This window comes from Rhamphochromis sp. 'chilingali', assembly GCF_963969265.1.
Source record: "Rhamphochromis sp. 'chilingali' genome assembly, chromosome: 9".
Classification (NCBI taxonomy): domain Eukaryota; kingdom Metazoa; phylum Chordata; class Actinopteri; order Cichliformes; family Cichlidae; genus Rhamphochromis; species Rhamphochromis sp. 'chilingali'.
The window spans coordinates 26,851,125-26,872,041 of record NC_137936.1 but is presented as its reverse complement, the minus strand read 5'-3'; the positions used below and the strand labels follow the sequence as shown (position 1 = coordinate 26,872,041).

At 39.7% G+C, this 20,917-nt stretch overlaps 1 long non-coding RNA gene across 2 annotated transcripts; it reads right to left on the bottom strand.

Moving 5' to 3' along the window:
* Window positions 1-621: 621 nt before the first annotated feature.
* LOC308402923 lies at window positions 622-3,494 on the bottom strand. Of its 2 annotated transcripts, none has more exons than XR_013972826.1 (5): window positions 3,445-3,494; window positions 2,679-2,744; window positions 2,184-2,339; window positions 1,639-1,731; window positions 622-1,338 (listed from the first exon to the last, which is right to left on the bottom strand). It is a non-coding gene; the product is annotated as an uncharacterized lncRNA (long non-coding RNA). The 2 variants fall into 2 exon arrangements; XR_013972827.1 differs by lacking the exon at window positions 3,445-3,494 and adding an exon at window positions 3,288-3,419.
* Between the last annotated feature and the right edge of the window lie 17,423 nt (window positions 3,495-20,917).

The following is a 20,917-nucleotide window of genomic DNA, read 5'->3' as shown; positions in this document are numbered from 1 at the left end:
AATAATAAATAGTCCACTGATATTAGCAATCAAAGAAAATGACATCACCATCCCAAATAAAACTTTAACAAAACATGCCAACATTATGGTCTAACAATAAAACAGCTTGTCAGCGTTCAGTTTTTTTGCAACAGCACAGCAGTAACCATTTAACACTTGCCACTGTCAACATTTATTTTACTAGTGTTTGGGCAAAAAACTTCAGATGTAAACATTTTAACATGGAAACAATTGTTCGTCTTTAAAAGTCCACAAAATATACATTCATCCTGCATTCCCAACTTGGATGATCTGATATCCTCGTGTTGGTGTTGTTCCCAGACCATCATGAAAATGTTGTCACATTGTTGTGACGTTATTCTTTTGCGCGCCAAGCCATTCGTGCATTTATGAAATTCCAATGTTGCAAGGACAATATCAATTCTGCTTACTGTTTATTAAAGGGTTACGGTTAGGGTTAGGGTCAGTTGATCGGCGGACAGAGGCGGTTTCACGCAGCTTAAGTACAGTTTTTTGTTTTACGCCGGTTTTTCCCGAAGTCGCAAAAGTATGACGTCACAACATTCTGATTGGTCACTTGCAATGTTGATCCTGGAACAACATTTAGTATGATGATCTGGGAACAACACCAACACGAGGATATCAGATCAACCTCCTAACTTACCCTTATTTTTAGTATGTATTGCAATTACCTTTACAATGCACACAATGTAACACAAACTGAATATGAACATATTTCCACCTCATAACAATATGCCTTGAACGCTAATATACACACCACCCTTCAACATTTCTGGTGCAGTATCATCTCTCAATTAAATCCTTTAAATCTCAATACTTTTGATTGTCTCTTACTAGCCCCCCACAACAGTAAAATCTCTCAAATTGTAGTAGTTTACAAACTTTTCAAAATGTTCTAAATTTCTCTTAAATGTAATTTTCCCGTTATCTGTCATTTACAAATTACCATTTTATTCCCATTCAGCCTCCGAAAAACTTCTGTCCATCTGACAGAACATTCATCATCCAAATTAAAGGTTGGCTTATTCATTCAGTGTATTCTTGAGCAACTGTACCTTGGTCAAGAGTATGCTGACATACAGATGAAGGAAGAGCTTCTGAAGTACTTCAAAGAAAGCTTTCAGTCTTGAGGTTAACTGAGATTCAGTGCATATATCCCACCCATTAAGAGTGCACATGCAGAGGCCAGGTCTTCCAGGTCATGCAGGACACACTAGATGGTTATACCCACATCGGCTGGAGGAGTGCTGGCATCAGCTCTTTCGATGGTAAAGATAGCAAGGGTAATTTGTTCCAGCTCCCTCTGAACAGCTGTAGCTTAGACACAAAAACATAGAAAAATGGCATCCAGTTTTAAAAAAAGAAAGAAAAAGGGCCAAAGCTACCCTTTAATGACGTAAACACAATATTAGGAACATGCACCCCAGTGTGCCACTATTTCAGACTACAGATTCAACGATAAATATAAATAGTTTGGGTATACAAGAAGATTTCCCAAAACATTTAAACAGGTTCCATGCAAATTACAACAACAACAACAACATTACAACATGCAACAACATTAGTTATTCAAAATTTGGTTTAATACAGATAAAAAACTAAACTAAAATTACCAACCAATTATTCTTTGAAGAGGATGCTTGGGTCTTCATTCAGGTAAAAAGGTAGTGCCCTGAGGACACACTCCCTCCCCTTTTCAATACTTTCCTTCTGTAGAGAGTGGCAGAGATACAGGAAGAGAAAACAGATATACTTTAGGATGACAGAAACTCACATTATACGCAAAATGAATGACATATCCACTGCACAGATAGACATGTACACAAGACCAACTAATCATCACATGGACATGAATAGTTAACCTGTTGGGCAGGGTTTCCACCACATTATATATGTCCATAATGGAGGTAAAGACAAACTAATACATCATCTTTTTTGCATTCAAAACATAACATAAAAACATTCACTTCTGGTTTAACCTAAATCAAGGGATCAGATTTTACATATGTTTAGGTAATTTAAATTTTCCAACGTTTTGAGTACCAAACTTTGTCTTGCTTAATATAAATGTAAGTGCACTGTGCAGCTACCATACACTAGCTGTTTAAATTTGAAAATGATCTTATTAGCCATAATATTTTGCTACCAACAGAATAACGCACCTGTGTGGCTGGGGCCAAAGTTTGTCTAATTTTCTTCCCTGCAACGCCTCCTTTTTTCTTGAAGACTTTTATGAGCTGGTCAGTGTATTGGTCAAGTTGTGTAAAAAGCCTTGGAACATGTGCAGCAGTAGTAATCCTCACATATTCTGCTTCCACCTGAAAATATGTCAACAAACACAACATACTGTACTGTAAATATACATACTATATGTACACATATACAAACTAAAACTAATGTAGTAAGACCTCATTAAAGCTATAATTTTAACACAAACATTTACACAAAATGCTAATGGAGCCATTACAGCTTTTATTGTTATTTATCAAGTTCCAAAAAATATTGATCACAGCTGATCTGAAAAGAATTTCATGCCTCAGGCCCTTGAACTGCAACCATGGTTCAGATGTGGAGAAGAAATAACAGGGGCATGGGACACAAAAGAAAACTTAACTTATAAAACAGTTTTGTTTTTAAAAGTATAACAGTTCACATACCACATACAAGCTCAGCAATACCACATACACCACATCAGTATAGGAGGGAGCAGGTAAAGGCAGGATCTGAGATTTATAAAGTAAAACAAGAAATTCATTACTTAATTTCAAGAAGCAAATTATTGTTTGAATTACAACTAAATAAAATACTACTCAGAAGAAAAGCAAGAGATTGACACTGCCATGTGCTAACTTTCTATAGAAGCAATTATCACCAGGTCTGTCGACCTCCATTGTCTGTCCACTCATATGTCTTGAATAATTTTATTAAAAAAATTAAGTGTGTACTTTCACAAACTGTAATTTATAACTACATTGATATGTATAACTCCGCTAGGAAACATGCTGTATTTACAGACCATTTTTACATAATACAGATTACTGATAGAGCAGAACAATGGTGTCACAGTGGCTTTCGCCCTTGACTTTTTGGATTTTAAATGTCACTTTATGCTATCCTTGCTATCCTATTCGATATTTCCGACTCTCGGATTACAGAAAAGGAATCCCAAGAAAGCAAATGGAAAAATAACCCCTTGAAAGAATAACCCCATGAACCCCTGTAGCTAATCCCTTAATAAAACAAAAAACAATAAAAATGTTTCTTACACAGTCCACAAAATAAGCATGTCCAGGACCCAGTAAAACTAATGTAAAACAAGCGCACGCAAACGATATAACATGTCTTGTAAGACAAACGCAAAATATAACCATGCTGGACATATAGATACTACACAACATAATCAAAGAAAAAAAGTGGTCTTACCTCTCAAAGAAACAGTAGCTTGGCGCCAAAACAGCCTTTTTCAGTTAAACTTGAAGTCTTGCGCATGAGCAGGCACAAGCCGTGAAACCTTCTTGTTCTGCGCGGTTTCATTACAACTGTTTTTGCATTACTGCCACCTTGTGGATATACAAGGTATATCGATCCTAATTGACTTAACTTAAATGTTATGCGATCAAGTAACACATTAGTATTATGTACGTTGAATAATAGACACAATTACGTAGACTTGATTAGAAAAACATATGTTAACTTAACAAAAACATATATTTTAAGTAAAATGAAAATAAATAATTAATATACACTGAACAATCCACCTCATTCATTTTTTTGAGTGGTGTACAGAAAGCTCCCCCTCGATGACAATTGCTGGTAGAAAAACTAAAATGTGTGTTAGATTTATGCAGTAGTTATGATTTATCATGCTAACCCTTACTGTTGATTGTTCTGGAAGTTGTATTTAATGTTTAGGGTTAACCTAAAAACATCTGCAGGACAGGTGGTTCAATGAAGGTATGTGCTACTCCAGACTAGACCTGGAAAAGTGCTGAAATCCATTAAGTACTGAGGGCTGCACTCACAGGCACAGGTGTTTTTAGTTATTGTGATCAGGGCGCCTCTCAGGATGTTGTGGGCGGTGGACTTAGGATTGGTGAAATAATTGGCATGATGCATTTTTTTTCTGTTTAGATTGAAACTGACATGTGTTAGTAATATACATTACTGGTATGATATAAGCCCTTTATTAGACATGCACAGGCCCCTGTAGCCATGGCAAGCAGTTTTAACATTTAATAGCAGCACTGGTAATATTTTGAAGATATCTGTAGGATGAATATCATTTTAGACATGTTGAATAGGGCGTTCAGATTCAAATATCCACTGTTGCATTTTTTTCCTTCTCGAAACTGCATTCTGGATGGCTACAAACGAATTGTTACGGATTTCTGACAATTCCACTGTGTATTTCTACCGGCTCTCATCTTCAGTTCAGATGTTTTAATTTCAGCTAATTTAAGATTGCCTTAAGTCTTGATGTCTGAAATTTAAACTAAGCTATTAAAAATAATGTTGTCAGTATATGAAAATAAGATAAGATAAGATAAGATAACCTTTATTAGTCCCACACGTGGGAAATTTGTTTTGTCACAGCAGGAAGTGGACAGTGCAAAAGTTATGACGCAAAAATTAGAATACAATAAGAATAAATACAGTACACAGCTGTACAGAATAGAATAAAATAATATACTATATACAGTAGAATAAAATAGAATAAAAATATACAATAAGATAAAAATAGAATACGAATGCTATATACAACTGAGTAAAAATACAACGATGCCAGAAAGGATTATTGCACTTAGTGTTATTGCACATGTGTGGATGTGTGTGTTTGTTCAGTTAAAGTCTTTGTTGTGGAGTCTGACAGCAGTGGGGAGGAAAGACCTGCGAAATCTCTCCGTCCCACACCGTGGGTGCCGCAGTCTCCCACTGAAGGAGCTGCTCAGTGCTGTCACAGTCTGCTGCATGGGGTGGGAGACGTTGTCCAACAGGGATGACAGCTTAGCCGCCGTTCTCCTGTCATGGAATTATGATTAGTCATAAATGATTCAAAAGTTCAAAAATGATGATTGTAATCAGGCCCAGTGTAAAGGTAATTTGAAATATGTACCACAGGCCTTCAAGCTGGCAGTAGTCAAACCATTACTTAAAAAGCCATCACTTGACCCAGCTGTCTTGGGTAATTATAGGCCAATTTCCAGCCTTCCTTTTATCTCAAAAATTCTTGAAAGAGTAGTTGTCAAACAGCTAACTGATCATCTACAGAGGAATGGTTTATTTGAAAAGTTTCAGTCAGGTTTCAGAGCTCATGACAGCACAAAAACAGCTTTAATGAAGGTTATAAATAATCTTCTTATGGCTCTGACAGTGGACTCATCCCTGCTAGACCTCAGTGCAGCGTTTAATACTGTAGCCGATAACATTTTATTACAGTGATTGGAGTATACTGTAGGTATTAAAGGTACTGCACTGCAGTGGTTTGTATCTATGTAATCTATCTAATAGACTCCAATGTGTTCATGTGAATGGGGAGTCCTCTTCACACACTAAGGTCAATTATGGAGTTCCACAAGGTTCGGTGCTAAGACCAGTTCTGTTTACATTATATATGCTTCTCTTACGCAGTATCATTAGAAGAAATAGCATACATGTTCACTGCTATGCAGATGACACTTTAACTTTATCTATCCGTGAAGCCAGATAACATATAGGAATTAATTAAATTGCAGGAATTGTGCATTGTGTTTCTTCTTCACTCACCCTTTTCACTCAATATGTGTTTCCTGTGGCTCTCTTCCACAGGATGTCTTGTGTTCAATCTGCTCATCCCCAACCAAGCTCAACTTGGTTGGGGATGGATTATTATGGTTTTTCAATAAAATTGAAAACCATTCATTTCAGTGCCATATATTCTCTGATAACAAGATCTTTCTTGCTATCACATCTAGAAGAATTGTGTTATCGGACAATAATATGAACCATACCCAATTTAGAGTACTGTAAAAAAATCTAGAGCCACGCCCATTATTATCTGTAACAAGGGAAATTGGAGCAATGATTTAATGAAAGGTGCAAATATACACGAAAATAAAGTATATAAGGTAAAAACAACCCATCTCCCCCTTCTCGCTGGCTCTCACAGGCCTTCACAGTAATCTAATGACACAAATGGATGAAATTTTCTCTAGTTTGACCAAGCTGATTTTATGTCAAAGTTAAAATATAATCATGGTCTCAACCTTGGAACAATCTGGGTTAAGCAGTGATTTAGGGTGAACCTACTTTCATCAGGCAGGAGATGCCGCAGTATCCCGTCCCGAACCAGCAGACTGAGAGACAGCTTTTTGCATCAGGCCATCAGACTGCTGAACACTTCATAGACACCTCACCTTCACTTACCGGAACACAATATCCAACTGCTGACCTCTATATATTTAATTGAATTTTATACATATGTACACACACACACACACACACACACACACACACACACACACACACACACACACACACACACACACACACACACACACACACACACACATACATATTCAGTAATGCGCATACATTCTTATATTTATACTTATAAGTCTCAGCTTCCCATTCTTATATTGTGCTTGTTCTTATGTTATTGTATTTTGCACACCTCTATTGCTCGTGAAGCTTGCACACAAGAATTTCACTAGCATGTGCTGTACAGTGTACCTGCGCATGTGATGTGACAATAAAAGTGATTTGATTTGACCTGTTCAATCAGTGAGGCTTAAAAGACATATACATCTGAATTTCATCTACATAGAAATGATAAGAAAGACCATAGAAGCATAGCCTGCAATATAAAACTTGTTTTGGTTCAAAGTCATTAAACTCTTTAAGCAGTTATTATTAGATTTGATTAACAAGTCTCTACATACAGTTTCCATGTCCACAGTGATCATAAAAATTTGTGGCTCTCTTCTCATTCATTTAGTTAGAAGGTTAGTTTTGGTAGTCCTAAACATCTGTCGGAAAACATTTCCAAGCTGAGTGACTTTCCTCTGGAGGAGGAATGTCAAGCAGGCGGCTCAACAGAACCAGTGATTCAAAGGTACAATCTGGATTTGCAAAGGGCAAAAATAGTCAGTTTTCAGGTTTTCTTCTTTTGCAGATACATTATGATGTGTTGTGCTTAAGTAATAAGATACACTGTTGAAATTTCACTTTTTAAAGATAACTTGCTCTCTTTATTATCTGTTTTGTAAATGGACCGCTTACTAGATATTAAAATTCCATCCATCCATCCATCTTCATCCGCTTTATCCGAGGCCGGGTCGCGGGGGCAGCAGCCTAAGCAAAGAGGCCCAGACCTCCCTCTCCCCAGCCACCTCCTCCAGCTTATCCGGGGGAACTCCTCCCACACCCGAGTTTTTGCTTCAGCCACTGCTGAGCCGCATTCCGCTTGGCCAGTCGATACCTGTCGGCTGCCTCCGGAGTCCCACAGACTAACCAAGCCCGATAGGACTCCTTCTTCAGCCTGGTGGCTCCCTTCACCTCTGGTGTCGACCATTTGGTTCGGGGATTACCACCACGGCAGGCACCAACCACCTTGCGACCGCAGCTCAATGCAGCAGCTTCGGAAATGGAGACGCTGAACATGGTCCATTCGGACTCAATGTCCCCAGTATCCCTCGGAATGCTGTTGAAGCTCTGCCGGAGGTGTGCGTTGAAGATCTCGCGGACTGGGGCCTCTGCTAGACGTTCCCAGCACACGCTCACTACACGTTTAGGTGCACCAGGTCTGTCCAGCGTCCTCCCCCGCCACCTTATCCAACTCACTGCCAGGTGGTGATCAGTTGACAGCTCAGCCCCTCTCTTTACCCGAGTGTCCAGAACATATGGTCGCAGGTCTGCTGATACGATTACAAAATCGATCATCGACCTACGGCCTAGAGCGTCCTGGTGCCACGTGCACTTATGGACACTCTTATGTTCGAACAGGGTGTTCGTTATGGCCAAACTGTGATTAGCACAAAAGTCCAATAACAGAGCACCGCTCGGGTTCAGATCTGGGAGGCCGTTCCTCCCAATCACGCCCCTCCACGTCTCGCTGTCGTTACCCACGTGAGCATTGAAGTCTCCCAGCAGGACAACAGAGTCTCCAGGTGGAGCACCTTCCAGCACCCCCCCCCCCCCCCCCGCCCAGGGACTCTAACAAGGCTGGGTACTCCGAACTGCCACTTGGCGCATAAGCGCAGATGGCAGTCAGGACCCGTTCCCCGACCCTAAGGCGGAGGGAACAAACCCTCTCATCCACCGGGAAAAACCCCAACGTACCGGCAGCAAGCCGAGGGGATATTAGAATACCCACCCCAGCCCGCCGCCTCTCACCAGGGGCAACTCCAGACTGAGACAGAGTCCAGCCCCTCTCCAGGAGACTGGTTCCAGAGCCGGGGGTCAGTCCGCCAGGGCCTCCGCTCCTGGCCGCCACCTGGCACACAATGCACCTGACCCCTATGGCGCCTCCTGCGGGTGGTGGGCCTGCGGGAGGATGGGCCCATGTCTCCTCTTCGGGCTGTGCCCAGCCGGGCCCCATGGACTAAGGCCCGGCCACCAGACGCTCGCCCTCGGGCACCCTCCCCGGGTCTGGCTCCAGGGCGGGGCCCCGGTAACCCTATCCTGGGCAGGGTAAACTGTTCCCTCAATGTTCTTTTCATAAGGGTCTTCTGAATCGCTCTTTGTCTGGTCCCTCACCCAGGACCAATTTGCCATGGGAGACCCTACCAGGGGGCAAAAGCCCCCAGACAACATAGCCCCTGGGATCCCTGGGACACACAAACCCCTTCACCACGATAAGGTAGCGATTCAAGGAGGAGATATTAAAATTCTGATCTGTAAACCAGTTCATTCACATTAAAAGAAAGGTAGATTATCACGCAATAGTTTTACTGGCCTGCTTGAGATTGAACTGGTGTGCACATGACCAATTAACTGAAGTGAATCTGACATGCTGGTCTGGAAGGGCTTTTGTATTAGGAAGGGTAGAAAAATTCTATGGTTACCTGTAATTTTCCAACAGACTTAAAAATATGCAGGTGCCTCAAGGTGAGGTCCAGGCTGCTTACAAACGTTCTCCGCCGCTGACATGCATACAGTAGACCTCATGCACATAGGAAGCAATTACAGATAAAGTGTGTCACTTTACAGGTTTTGGATAATGTGTTTTATATATATGGACAAATAGATACAGCAAATATATCCTCTTACTTCAACACTAAATTAACCCATGTCAGGTCAGATGCATCACTTTCCAATTCACCCTCAGCTTTGGGTGCATTAGTGGATTGTTAGAAAGAAAGAAAGAAAAAAAATCATTACAACAACTTCCCCTGTTAACTGCAAAGATATTGTTATTGCCTTTACAAACAAATATAATTACTATACAATTCTCCTACAATTACAAAGCCCAATTAAAACACTCTTTAATATAATAGGCATCTTTTTTCTTACCATTTCAGACTAATGCTCTAAGCTGCCTTCAGAGGGCCGCAGGTCTCTCATGAGGGGAGCTGAGTAACTCAAATGCTCGTTGAAGGTGAAGCAGTGATTGGGGAAATGACTGCAGGGTTTTATGGTACATCAGTATTTATTGCCTTTCAGCTTCTAGTAATAAAACACCAGATGTTAAAGCAAACATATGATCCATTGCGACCCACGGCAACTCCAGCACAGAACAAATTAATGTGGGTGTTTGTCTTTTACGTATGAGCACTTAGACTCTTAGGGGAAACTTGAAAAAACTGAAGTACTATTAGCATACTGACAAGAGTTTAAATGACAAAGACTGTTTGACCGGTTAAGTTTCATTGTCAAAGTGTCAGTCATAGTGGTGGAACCTACCCCAGATACTATATGGCGAGATGCTGGGTACACTCTGGACAGGTTGCAAGCCCGGCTAACACAGAGAGACAGACAACCATTTACACTCACATTCACACCTATGGGCAATTTAGAATCACCATTTAACCTAACCTCACTAATTGTGTGTCTTTGGACTGTAGGAGGAAGCTGAAGTACCCAGAAAGACCCTATGCAGATACGAAGAGAACACGCAAACTCAACACAGAAAGGGCCCGGTCAGATGGTAGTTTCCAGCCCAGGACCTTTTTGCTATAAGGGAACCGTACTATTATTAAAGTCCTTTCTTTTTTGCCTATTTTAAAGATAATATGGCACCAGTATTTCAATGGATCACTTAGCTCTCAGAGTGTACACTTCTAGTCCACAAAGTTTCTAAAAGTAGAATAGGAGGCAAAAAAATTCATGCTCTCTCTCTTGTGGAACCAGCTCTCAGTTTGGGTTCAAGAGACAAACACCCTCGATGCAGGGATCACTTATATGCATTCATATGCTACTGCATGTAACAAACCTGTTTTGTTTTGTTTGCTGTGTCTGTCTGCTCTGCTTTTCTGTCTGCTCATAACCCTTCCTGAGCCTGCTTCTGGTGGAGTTTTGTTCTTCCTCATCATTGTCAGCATGTTAAAACAAATTAAGTTTAGGTTGTTTGGCCGAAACTGCTGGTGTCTATCAGTCTAGGGTAATTTCAGTTTGTTTTGTTGGGCTTTTTTTTACCTCCCTTTTAAAAGGAAGAAAACTCTGACAGAACTGGGAAAAAGGATTGCAGCCAAAAGCTAGGGTGAAGGAGAAGTGTCGTTAAAACACATAAATAAACAAATAAATGAGGAAGAGAAGCGACATCTCCTTCAGAAAATCTGAAAGACAGACTGGATTATGACTTTAGACAGATTTTCAGTTGACCTGATATATATTTTTATGTATTTTTACACACACACACACACACACACACACACACACACACACACACACACACACACACACACACACACACACACACACACACACAAAGTTTACCATGTATGTTTTTAAAACATGTAGCATTTCCTAGAGCTGCAGTAGAGTTGATAGGAAACAAACAATCATGAAAAGCATAATTTTTGGCCTTTGAAATGATCTGGATTCTGCACGTCTAGTGGTTTGAAAATGTGGAACTTCTTTTTGACACTGGGGAAGGACACTAAATCAAATCTGAAGGGCCAAGGCGCCTGTTCCTGTTTGGAAGCAGAATTTGTTAAAATCAAAAACACAAGGACTTCAGTCATAGCCTATCTAAGAGGCAGCAGGTGTGGCTGTGTTGGATTAACCCATTTTGTTTTTTACATTTCACAAAACAAAAAACCCAAAAAACAAAACAAAACAAAAAAAAAAAGAACACAAGCTGTGTCCCAGTTCAGGAGCTGCTCCTTCTGGACTGAATTTTCTATCGATAGATTGGTGAGCACTTCCCAAGCCCAAGACACAGAGTAAAGATCTATTTGCAGAGTTTAGGTGTCTTAGTCTAAAATCAAAAAGTCTCCTGAATGCTGGAGTTATATTGTATTTAGGTGACAAATGAAATTCATGACAGGATGTGAATAATAAAGGTTTGTCTGGTGCTTGTCCTTGTTAGAGCTCTGATATGTGAGAAGCTGTCACAAATCAAACTCACACTGACTTGTGGACGGGGTCAGTCTGAAATGGGCACACCTTCATGGGCCACTTCCTACAAAGGCTCTGACCTGTCTACTTAGGAAAAGGTCTGTAACATGTTACATGGTGTGAAAGTTGCATTCGGAGCCTTAATGAGCCCTTCAGAGACCACATTTCTAAAATGGAATTTATACTTGACCTTAGACATTAGATCATTCCCGACTGTGTGCTTAATTCCATAAAGATGCTGAGTATTTGATTAAAAAAAAAAATCTTGCTTGAGCAGGTTCCCAGAAACCTTATTTGATGTAATGTTACCTATAAATCTCCTGCCACAAATGGGGACATAGTAAGGAACAGCCTATACCAAAAAAAGGAATGCTTAGTTTTTGGAGGACAAAGTCGCAGCAACAGTTGGGGCAGATGAAGATAGGTAACGTATACAGTTTGTTAAGATGACAAAAGACAAGGATAAAAACAAAAAATTGTGGCTAATAGTAACAGTAAATCAGCTCAGTGGAAAGAATAGTGATATATATATATATATATATATATATATATATATATATATATATATATATATATATATATATATATATATATATATATATATATATATATATAACTGTGGAATTAAGTTAATGTTTGGGGAAATCAATAGTTCCATTATATAACCAGCAGGAAGATTACTTATGTCAAGTAAAGGCCAGGTGGGGCTTAAAAATAAGGCCAAAGTACCATACAAGGTCGGTTCCAAAAGAGGCTCAATGTTCAAGCTAAATTATCAACTTAACAACTTAAGAGCACAAATAAATATGTTTGCAGCTTAGTATAAAACAAGAGAGAGCTAAGTGTAAAAGCAAAACTGTTGATTTACCAGTTCAGCTACCTCATATATGGTCATGAGCTCACAGATAGAAAAAGATGTGGTATGCAGACGTAGTGACATAGAAACAACCTCTTTCCACTGAGCAAAGAAACATCTCCGCTACATAGAGCTACCACCACCCACAAAGCATTAACATTAGCATTAGCAAAAAAAAAAAAAAAAAAGAGGCTGACAAAAGTCCAAAATGGAATTTCAAAGTTAATGGTTCATGTCTTCAATCGCTATGATCTAGAACAGGGGGATGCAGTAATTTCCCAAGGGACCACATGACAAACTGGGACTAATGAGAATGACCGAATCACTAAGCTGAACTAAGTGCTGCTCAATATTAATTAATTTGACCTCTTTATGAACCGCTACTGGCAAAAGCAGATGCTATAATTATAATAAACAATAAAAATGTGAAATAAGCAGCATTTTCTCACTGTTTAATCAACATACCATGAAACAATTGTGAACAAAATGTGGACATTTTAGCCAAAAAGTCAAGCTTCATACAAAGTGCTGTTGCTATTTTGCTTATATTTTATTTATATTTTTCTTTTTCATTCACAGAAATCAAGTCTATTTTGGATTTGAACAAATGCATTACAGTCAGGTTCACCTGAGAGCTCTACAATGTCTTTACCTTTCTTCCTAAAAAAATCTTGAATTTCTGCTCTCACTTCCCAAACTCTTCTTAGCACTTTATTTAGTCTGTCTCATTATTTTCTGTAGTTCCCCGGAGCAGACAAAAGTAAAAAAAAAGAAAAGTTTTTTGCAGGTAATGTCTTCACTATATGTAATTCCCCCCCCCCCCACTTTAATATTTCAATGAAATCTTCTCCCATGTTTATTGCAGACACTGCCCAGATTTTGTGAAAAAAGTTGTGATATAAAATTCTTAGCATGCTGCTGATTCAGTTTCCTTTTGAAGTCATTATCAAATATCAGTTCACAGATTTCAGAACCAACAAAAACACCTTCCTTAATATCGGTCTCAATTTTCTTGAGACCAAAATTGTTTTTTAAATGCTGAAACTCATTGCTGTTTCTGTCCATTTATCCTAGTTGTCCAACACCTGGAACACTGTACCTAAAAAAACACCAGGACATGCTAGACAAAAAAAGGTTTCAAATTCTGAGTCAACAAGTGAATTTTGTTAAAGTACAGCTGAAAGAATCTCAAAAGCAAAATGCTTGCATTGACAATTCAGCTGCATTTGATTGCACATACATAGGTGCGTAAATAAGAATAAATAAATAAATATCTGGTACCTTAAAAATAAAACCAACATACTTGTAGTGTGATTTCCATTAAAATTGTAAAAAAAAAAAAAATGAAAGGGCTTCTCTGATGGGGAGTTTATATAATATCAGTGTGGCTCCATGGTGTAGTGGTTTTAACATATTCGCCTTAAATGTAAAAGATCCCCAGCTGGAGACCGAGATGAGACCTTTGTGGGACACAAGCTACTACTCTGTATCACAACTATATGTTGGTGACCCCTTAGAAAATCAGGGTGCGATTAGTCTTCTTCACTTCCTTCCTCTCCTTCTCCAAGGTTTAGTTAACAGTGGCTTTTGACCAAAATGATTTAAAGGTAAAACAAAGGTTTCTGTCACATCGTTCAGTCTGGTAAATGCTTGGACATATACTTGTATCAAACAATACTAAAAAACAACAGATAGAGCAAGTCCCTTGTGTTAGTTGTCCATGCCACAATAAGGGTATAGTTTTCCTGAGAAAAAAATGATAACTACATTTTTTAGATGTGGCCACAGATCTGGATATTGTTCTGAGACAGCTCATTATTCTCTTTTCTGTGGCTGGTGTCCCACCAGATCTACATTTTCAGCCAAACTGGCAATCATCCTTTATTCCTTGGCCCTCCTATGTTACTTTCTACCCAAGTGCAATTGTCAGTGAGCAAATCCCATGTCTTTTGTCAGGTCATCATGACAAAGAAAAAATAAACATCTTTTCTTTTCTTTTTCTTTTTTTTTTTGAAAGGAAAAACGAAAGCAGATCCTGAGACTTTGGAACTTTGGAACAAGCTCGGGCTCATGGGTGTAATAATGACAGGGTCGGAAATCCAGTGAGCAGTGTTTGACATGTGAAAAACTGAGTGCCATTTACTTTATGTTTTATTATCTCTTATGTGATGAGTGAAGTTATGCCTCTCCCCAGCTCCGTGTTTTTATTTTAACAATGTGGTTCAACAAATTCTCAATCTGACACTGCAAAATGGGTCTGCGCATTCCAAAATGACACATGTTGTTTCTGATCTACCCTCACTTTTCTTAACATATGGTTATATTAAGGCAGCCAACTCTTTTTGGTCAAAATATTTATCAGCAAAAACAAAAGGCCTTATTCGTGCAAACTTCCCCCCAGAAGAGATTTTATTGAGGGACAACATTTAAGTAAGAGTTATAGTTGACACATGTTGGGCCATAAAACAACCCAATTTGCCTTTTAGCCCTTAGGCTGCCGTAAGCTATGAATCTAGACGTTCAACACTGCCTGTGAATTAAATAACCCTAACCCTCATTTAGAGCTTTTTAAAAAAATTTTCTTTTGTCATGAGAACATACTGTGCAGGGACTCAAAACAACACGGGGAAATGTCTCTTTCTGCACATACAAAAAATATAAGATGTAAATTTCATGAGCTGCTGTGTCTCTGGTTTGAAATAATACAATTAAAATGAAACACGTTTACTAAATCAGCAAAAACGATAGCAAAAAACAATGTGTCAGCTGTGATTTTGATTAAAACTTTGTTTTTTTCTCTACCCTCCAAACACTTCCCAGCAAGCACTGAATATGACTGAATAACATCAGTCATATTTTTCTTGAACATCAAGCAGAGGTGATGATTGTGCTAAAATAATAATAATAAAAATAAGAATCAAAATGAAAAGTTCACACACATGTAATTATGATATATGCATATATCATTTTTTTTTAGTTATCAAATATAAAGAAAAAAAGTAAAAACACAGTACAAAGCTACCTGATATCCAGTAATGCAAGACTGAAAATGGAGCGGAGTGTCTGAACAACCATTTAGTAACCAAAGAGCCAGATGGTTGTATTTTTTTTTTTTTTTGTTATTGCTTAATTGCAATAATGTGATCAATATGTATAACCTTGTATGAGCAATAATACCTATAACTGGTCTGTTTCTAGTAGAATCTTGGCTTTGCCTGAGATAACACTTATGTTCCAACCATGTTTGCTGGCTTGACTAGCAGCAGATTCCTGTTTTTGCGGTCCATTTCCATATGTGGTTGTGTTTTCTTACTTGAATAATGTTGTGTCTAAAAGAGGATAAGCTCTACGGACCATTGTACATTTTTGTGTCACATGAGACTAAGCTTAGCAGGTTTTCTGTGCAGTCATAATACTTAAAAAAATATCATATGGTTTTGTTTTTCCTAGAAGCTGCTGGTAGTAATCTGACAAAGCGCAGAGCAGCATAACTTCCAAGCACCTCATCTACTCTGTTAAACACACTCACATAATGATGTATGACAAACTGGATTTTTGTGTGTGTTTTTTGGAAATGCGAATACATGCACAAAAACGGCTCTTATATAGCACTTGAGTATCTTGCCCAAGGCCACTTTTGGCATCCAGACCAACCTTGCCATTAGATGACCTTCTCTCCCCCCTGAGCTGTAATCACCTGGTATATGCAGGCAGTCTCCCATCAAAGACTAAACAAAGCTTAACCCCACATAGCACTTAGACAAGATCCAGGATGTTTAGAATGGTATGGCTGTAAGTTGTTGGCGAGGCAGCATGTGAAGATGTGTGTGTGTTTTTGATAATAAATGTTAAGGTTACAGTAAGTACATCTATTTTCTGTTTGCATTAAGTCACTATGCAATTCAGTTTCAGTGAAATTAGTTTTGTAAGGTCATATTTACTCAGTCTCATTTTCAATCCCTATGGTGTAATATGATGTATTATTGTACAGTCTTTACCTTACAATATAAAGCTCCTTGAGGGTTGGTAATTGAGTTTATTTGAATTGGATTGAATTCAATGTTGTCCCAGTTATAACATCCTCAATTCTTCCAGAACCGCTTTTCACCAGTTAGGCAGTGTGTTTATGGGAATGCTGATGCTGAAGCAGAAGGCCTCAGCTGGCCTTCTGTCCAACAGCCACTCTAATTCATCCCAAAGGTGTTGTATCAGGTAAATGACTGGACTGTGCATGCCAGTCAAATTCTTCCACACCAAACTCACTCATCCATGTCTTTATGAACCTTGCTTTTCACTACTGGGATGTCATTTTGGAACAGGATGGTGTCATCCACAAACTGTTCCCCTTAATGTTGGGAACATGAAATTATCCATAAGCTCTTGATGTGCTTAAACATCAAGAATTCCTTTACGTCGAACTAAAGGCCTGAGCCCAACTATTGTTGCCAAAATGAAATGAGAAATGTGATGGATTTTCCAAGAGTTTCAAATTCTGCAATTAATTATTGACACTGTGATCAAATGTCATAACTGTGTACTTCAGTGAAATGACAAGTCCCGCTGATGAACATTCAAACCTGCTGTGTGTCTTGATGGATCATATTCTCAGATATCTTGGCAGAACACACACAGTTGGAAATCTTGGAAAAACACGCATGCACACAAAATAAATTTCCTTTTCATTTCTAGAATAGGGTTAGCATTTGATATGCAGCGTCAGCTTCATGGACAGACTTTGGGATCCAAGGCCTGTCCAGTCTTATATACTATAACTATGAGTCACATCATTTCATACAGTTTGGTAATGAATGAGTTAACACCCAAGTTATTGAGATGTAATTTCAGTTTAAGTATCTGGCTAACAGTCGAGTTCTTCTGCAGCACTCGTGGTAACCAGCACGACTAAAGAGGATACCGCAGGTGACACTTTGACCTATGCATGTCAGACTTTGGGAAGTGCCCCCATGTCCCTTCAGAACTAAAAAGAGTACATTCATCATCTTGTGCAGCCAGTTTTAAAGCATGACCTCACTCTTAAAATTGCAAAACAAATGGAAATGTGTTAAAGATATTCTGCACTCATGTGCTACTTTCTTAGTATTTGTTAAGTTCCTTGATCCACCTCTGGATGTAGAGGAAATGTCTGTCCTGTTTATCTCATACTATGCCTCTGCAATCTGAGACATATTTTTGCATTTTTATAAATTTAACTTAATTTCTCTATGTGTGTACTATGCAAGTGCACTTGTAAAAATGCTTACCCTGTGAATAGGGAAGTTCTGGTACTATGAAGTTTCAATGGATGAAAATTGCATTAATGTTTTTCATGCTCAGATATAATTTTTATAAGGGTCAATCTGTTATTTTGGAGAAAGACAAAAGTATTAAACAATCATTGAAGGCTATTAATCTATATTGATCTTGAGACAGGATATACTTTATTTTAAAGAAAAGCCTGTATTTATTTTCCAGAATAGGAGCCAGTACAAAGACTTCTACAGATGTGTCAGCGTTATAAAAAGGCAGTGTTCTATTGAAATAGTGCTACTTTCCCCCCTCAAACTACCTGCATAGTAACTTTATTCCTCCCCAAACCCTGAGCCAATGCTCAACAACTCAAGGTATGTTTGAGATATTTTCAGTCTGTTAGCGCTCTGTTGAAATAGAATAGAATAGAATAATCCTTTCATTGTCCCACAAGAGGAAATTTGGTTGTAACAGCAGCAGAAGAAAAGCACATATGCAAACAGAACAATACACAGAACAGAAAGACACACAACTTTTACAGAAAAAAATATTTACATCATGGACAATAGTTACAAAAACCGAGTACTGTACAGTTATTAAGATGAAAGTATAGTGGTTTTTTTTTTAAATATGAACTGAGAAAAATAATGTGCAAGTTATAACAGTAGTAGTTGTTCGGTGGATTAGTGCAAATTACAGCACTGATGTAAATGTCTGTGTTTGTTTTGATTGTACAGTCTGACACCTGATGAGTTTATCCAACCTCTTCTTCTCAGTTGGTGATAAACTGCAGCTCCAACATACAACACTGTAAAAACTGACAGATGCCACCACAGAGTCATAGAAGATCTTTAAAAGCGCTCCCTGGACTCCAAATGACCTCAGCCGCCTCAGCAGGTAGAGTCTGCTCTGACCCTTCCTGTAAAGAGCCTCAGTGTTGTGGCTCCAGCCCAGTTTATTATTCAGGTGAACACCCAGGTACCTATAAGAGTCCACTATCTCAATGTCCACTCCCTGGATGTTCACTAGTGTCAGTGTGGTGGGTCTGTGTCTCCAGAAGTCAATTCAATTCAATTTTATTTATATAGCGCGAAATCACAACAACAGTCGCCTCAAGTCACCACCAACTTCTTGGTTTTCCTGGCAGTGATCAGCAGGTGGTTCTGCTGGCACCAGTACACAACGTCCAGAATCCACTGAGTCGTCCACACCTGTGATGAGGCCGACTAGTTGTCAGAGAACATCTGTAGGTTGATCTGGAGTTGATGGAGAAGTCTGCAGTGCAGAGGGTGAAGAGGAACAATGCCAGCACAATTCCCTCTGGGGCCCCCATGCTGCAGACCAGCGTATCAGAGACACAGCCCTGTGTCCTCACATACTGTGGGCGTCCTGTCAGGTAGTCCAGTATAGAATAGAATAGAATAGAATAGAATGCCTTTATTGTCACTATACAGTTGTACAATGAGATACAGAGCATCTCCTACTCAGTGTAAACATGCTGGGGTGTGTGTGTGTGTGTGTGTGTGTGTGTGTGGGGGGGGGGGGGGTACAGTTCTGCAGTGCTATGTACATATGGACAGTATTAAGTATTATGTAATAAATAGTGTTATGTATATACAGTTGAGTTGTTGCAAATGGAATTGGTATAAATAGTGTTATGTATATACAGTTGAGCTGTTGCACATAGAATTGGTATTGCACAGTGGTGGTCCATAGAGGAAGTGGGAAGTGGGGGGCTGTGTTATCTGTGCATGTGTGAGTTCAGGGTGGTTATCGCTTTGGGGAAGAAACTGTTTTTGAGTCTGTGGGTTGTGTTGATGCACCTGTAGCGCTTCCCTGAGGGAAGCAGGCTGAACATGTTGAAGCCAGGGTGGGAGCTGTCCTTGATAATGTTTGCTGCTCTGATGAGGCAGCGGGAGGAATAGATGTCCATCAGGGAGGGGAGAGGGCAGCCGATGATCTTCTGTGCTGTCTTGACCACACTCTGAAGCCTCACTCTATCCGCCTTGGTGCAGCTGCCGTACCATACCGTGATGCAGTAGGTTAGCAGGCTCTCAATGGACGAGCAGTAGAAGGTCAGCAGCAGGTTGGAGTTCAGCTTGTACTTCCTGAGGACTCTCAGGAAGTGCAGCCGCTGTTGGGCCTTCTTGATGACCGCTGAGATGTTGTCTGTCCAGGAGATGTCAGCAGAGATGAGGACACCAAGGAACCGGAAAGTGTGGACCCTCTCCACACACTCCCCGTTGATGTAGAGGGGGGCCAAGTCGGTGCTGTGTCTCCTGAAGTCAACAATGAGCTCTTTAGTTTTCTTAGTGTTCAGTGCCAGGTTGTTTTCTGAACACCATGCTGCCAGCTTCAGGACTTCCTCTCTGTACTCTGCCTCGTCTCCCTTCGAGATGAGTCCGACTACCGTGGTGTCATCAGCAAACTTGATAACGAGAGTGTTGTTGTGGGTCGAACTGCAGTCGTGGGTGTAGAGAGAATACAAGAGGGGGCTCAGCACACAGCCCTGTGGGGAGCCGGTGCTCAGTGTGCGAGTGGAGGAGAGATGAGGGACATGTATCCCTCTGGGACATGTGGTGGTCCACTCCAGATAGCTCCAGCTTGTCCCTCAGAAGTCGTGGCTGGATGCTGTTGAAAGCACTGGAGAAATCAAAAAACATGATCAGAGCTCGGTGCAGGAGGTACATGATGGCGTCTTCCACCCCGATGCAAACTGCAGCGGATCCAATGAAGACCTCACCAGGGAGGCGCAGATGGTTTAGAACTAACCTCTCGAGGGTCTTCATCAGATGTGATGTCAGGGCTACTGGTATGTAGAGTATTAACCTTGGAGAAGGGTGCACTCTCTGAAGACCTTTTTGTTTTTTTCTATGTATACAGAATTTTGACAAAGAAGTCAGTTTAGTTTAGGTTGCACTATTATACCATAGTATAAAACTGGCATATTAAGTAGTACTTGAAGATGATGCAGTTAGGGGTGTAAAATTCAGGTCCTCAATGAACTTTTCATCATCATAAGATTTTGATCTACATAAGGGGAAAAATTGGCACAAACAAATCAATCATTATTTGTGATTCAGGGATGTTGGAATTATGTTTCAAAACATAGTCACAGTTTGCTCCAGAATTACTGCTAGTAGAGCTAATCATATCACTTCCAGAAGGATAAAAGCATTTATTGCAAAACACGTTGGCTTGCAAATTCTCAAGCTTTAACAGAAACATTCTTTTGGCAGCCAAAAAGACTAAGAAAAC